Source organism: Solanum pennellii, chromosome 12 (assembly GCF_001406875.1).
Source record: "Solanum pennellii chromosome 12, SPENNV200".
In the NCBI taxonomy this organism is placed as follows: domain Eukaryota; kingdom Viridiplantae; phylum Streptophyta; class Magnoliopsida; order Solanales; family Solanaceae; genus Solanum; species Solanum pennellii.
This window is the reverse complement of record NC_028648.1, coordinates 59,783,825-59,787,870: the sequence shown is the minus strand read 5'-3', so window position 1 is coordinate 59,787,870 and position 4,046 is coordinate 59,783,825. Positions and strand designations below refer to the sequence as shown.

The 4,046-nt window shown below is 35.9% G+C and overlaps 1 pseudogene; it reads right to left on the bottom strand.

Annotated features, from left to right (window-relative positions):
* Positions 1-258: 258 nt before the first annotated feature.
* On the bottom strand, positions 259-3,318 carry LOC107006446 (annotated as a pseudogene).
* Positions 3,319-4,046: the final 728 nt, after the last annotated feature.

Genomic DNA, 4,046 nt, shown 5'->3' with positions numbered 1-4,046 from the left:
GAACGGAGGACGGTGTTCTATCCTGGTTATTGTTTCCTAGGATTATCAGGCGGGGAAATCTGTTTAGCATCAACTGGTTGGACAACCATTACTTGTTGGCAACTCAACAATTTTCCAAGTCGAGATGCAGTATGGGTTAGGAAGTATGCTGTAAATGTTGCATATGTAGTTGAGAAATGTGAACAGGATTTTGGACTCGGAGGAGGTAGTTCACTTGATAGTGAGCTTCGGAACATGGTTTTTCATCCGGTTCGCCCTATCAAGAGAACTACCTCCTCCGAGTCCAAAATCCTGTTCACATTTCTGAACTACAGATGCAACATTTACAGCTTACTTCCTAACCCATACTGCATCTCGACTAGGAAAATCGTTGAGTTGCCAACAAGTGATTGTTTTCCAAGCAGTCGATGCTAAACATATTTCCCCGCCTGGTAATCCAAGGCAAAAATAACCAGGATAGATCACCGTCCTCCGTTCAGGCGAATCCAAAGCCCAAAAATCCCTTGTTACACTATCATAAACAGTCATCCATTGTCCATAATTATCTAGACAAAAGAATACTCCATCTAATATACCGGCCGAGGATGACAAAATCTCATCCCTAGAAGGGTACAATGGAAAAGGTACATCCTCAATTAACGATTTAGCAGTCCACTCTTTAGTCTCTGAAGAGTAACTTCCAATTGTTAAACAATACTGGAACCAGAACTTAATCCTACTTACTGGAGAAGTTACTTCATAACGAACTATAGTAAATGAGACAGACTCATCGATCTCCTTTACTATAAATCCAACATATGGATCCTTCATAGAGATTCGAGTTCTTGGGAGATCAAAACGCTGCCTTGTGGCAGGATTATAAACATAATAAACCCTTTGTCTACTTCTGAGCTTATTGCAGAGGAGAAAACCATTAGAAGAGGCAACAATGTAAACTCTTTCACCGATAAAATTGACAGACTCATCCAAACTATTACCAATTAACAGTGGTGATTCCTTGGATGAGAAAAAGAAACGACTTTGCAAACGTTTCTCTATGCAAAAGAAACAAAATAGGTAGGGTTTGGGCCATTGTTGAAGAGAACGATAAATTTCAGCAATGTACTTTTGCCAGTTCTTTGATACGCAAGTACACCTTGCTAGCAATTTCAAAATAAAACCCTTCAGTATTTTGATTATGATTTCCTCGAGAACAAACTTTTGTGTTGCCTACTACTCATTCTTATACTACTTGCAAATTGCGACTTCTATTCCAACAACGAAGATAGTCAAATCAAGGATCTAAGGATAGATGATTGTTAAGTGTTTTGTGTAAAAGGTGGAAATGAAACACATTTATATAGCAAAATCATGAATACAAAGTATTAAATAACACTATTGCTACAATTATCTGCAATTTTGTTATAGCTAAATAACATAAATATAAATTAACAGAGGAGGCTCCTCTCCAGTTTCCTCAGTGTTACCCTATACAATTGACACATGTACATTTAATTTTTAATGGATCAAATTAATTTTACTGACCAAATATTAAACTGTTATTACTAATTCTCTTTCTCTCTACTCTCTCATCTCCTAGTCAGCTTAATTCTGCAACTAACATTTTCTCCATTAGAAACAAATTTGCTTTGTTAGCAAAAAGATGAAGATTTCTAATAACAAAATCGCTTTTTCTTCCCATTATTTTCACACCATAATAAAATACGACAAAATTCAAAGAATTTATTTGGGGTTTAAAATTTAAAGTCCAACCAAATGAGACTAAAAGGTGATCGACAAAATTCTATCGTCTCTTTGTAACATCAATTTTTTCAATTGGAGTTTCTACAAAGCCAACAAAAGAACCTGAGGAGGGCGTGTGAAATGGATGGAAAATATTTTCATATACCTATTTTTTTCTTGTGAAATTCTCCATTTGATTTTTTTTGGTTTCTTCTTGTCTTGTGGTATTTATAACTCTAATCTTTAATTGGGGCTAGTCACTCTATTTCAGTCTTACTCTTCTGAGACTCCCTATTTGTTCATATGTAAATGGAAAATCAGATTCGACATTATCGATGTAATTTTAATTTTCAGTTGTTTGATTTACACGAATGATATTTGATGCTATACTATTCAAGAAGTTTTTGAAGGAAAAGAAGTGTTTCGATGTTTACACGAATGATATTTGATTGCTATGCTATTCAAGAAGTTTTCGAAGGAAAAGAAGTGTTTCGATGTTGATTAAGAAAGGAATGGAAGGTGAGAAAGTTAGTAATAACCATGGTTAATGGTATTGGTCAAAATATGAGAAAATGCACAAGTAGCCCCCATATACTATGAACTGTAACATCTTGCAACTAGAAAGACCTAGAAAGGAGTTTAAAATCTCGAAATGCTTATTTTTGAAAAGTATAGGCAAATCTGGAAATTTTTAATTAAGTTAAAAGTGAGTTTTTTTCGTCGACTTCAAACGGCCATAACTCATAGCTCAGGATGAGTTAGGTGTATTTCCAGATATGGTTGGAAATTTCTTCGAATGATCTTTCCAACGCCGCCAAGTTTGCGCGATTCCAAGTTAGTATGAGTTAGTTATGCCTTTTGGAAGTTGGGATTTGGATTAAGGAAAGTCCAATCCGGATTTGGAAAGGGCAAAATTGTCTTTTCCTTACCTAATAATATTAATTTTTTTTTAGGGATTAATTGGGGTAAAACAAAACTTTGTTGAGTTTAGAAAAAAATTTAGAATTCACGCTAGGGCTTGGAGAAGAGAGAAAATAAGAGAAAAGAGGAGAAATCGAAAAATTCCAAGAACATTCAAGCTTTGCGTGTGAAATTCCTCGTGGGTAATCCCTAAAAAGGCATGTGAGATCACATAGCATTGGGTTAGTTCACCCACGCACCAACCATGTTCAATTTAGCAAATTTAAGTTTTGAATGTTAAGAAATTGAGTTATTGAAGAACATTGTTGAAAGTTTCTTTGAGTTCTTGATGGTTGTCTTGTTAAAGTTTCTTGATGGTTTGATTCATGTTTCTGAGTGTAATTTCGGGTTGAATCTGTTGTATATTGATAGTGATAATGATCCTAAGTGTTTGAGAAAAGAACCATCGAAGTTTAGAGGGTTTAGAGATGAAAAACGAGCAAAAAATGTCGAGGTTTACTTGGGAAAAGGGGTGGGGCGTCGCGCCAGCCAGCGCCCCCCAAAGCAACCTCTGTCCGTAGGGCTCTGGGGAGACGCACCAGCCAGAGCGCCCCAACCAGCCCTCTGAAGTTTAAGGGCTGGCCCCCGCGCCTCTAAGAGCGACAAGGATGCCAGTTCACCCCAATCTTCCCCCATCTTTCCGTACTAATTTCTTAGTGATGTACCTATGTTTCCTAATTTATTATAACACTCTAAGGTACATCTAAACATCATGAAATCATCCATAAACATGAATCATGAACCTTGAATACATAATCCAATTCAAGAAAAGTTAAGATCAAAGTCAAAGAAGTTAAGAGTCAAGTCTAAAAGTTAAGAAACAAGTCAAAACAAAGTTCTTAAAAGTTTACAAGAGTCTTTAGCAATGTCTTAACTTTGTTTTTAAGACTCAAGTTTCAAGTTGGAAACTAAATCTTCCCTAAGAGTTCATAAATGTTTTCACATTTGAGCAAGAAAGAGAACATCGATTCCAAGAGAGCGTTTGAGCTAAGATTTGAGTAATTATCTCAAACCAAAGAAAGAAGTTGTTTTAATAACACATAAGCTAAGTATGTTTCTGGGAGTAGTATTGAGCACCGATATGTGGATGCGAGTTCATAATAACTCAAGTCTCCATAATACATGTAGCCATCATGGGTATTAAAGGATCATACTTTTTAGATGATCACTTAAGTTAAGCTAGTAGATCCACTAAGTTAAGTAAACCTATATGACGGCAAAGAATAGGACAGTTCTGGCAGCGTGGGCAAGATACTGTCTCACCATTAAGCTCATAGTGGTGGTTGTCGGTTAGAGAATCTCCTACAGAAACTATGTTACTTCATTATATAAGTAAAGTTGAGTTTGTTATTGCATTTTCTTTA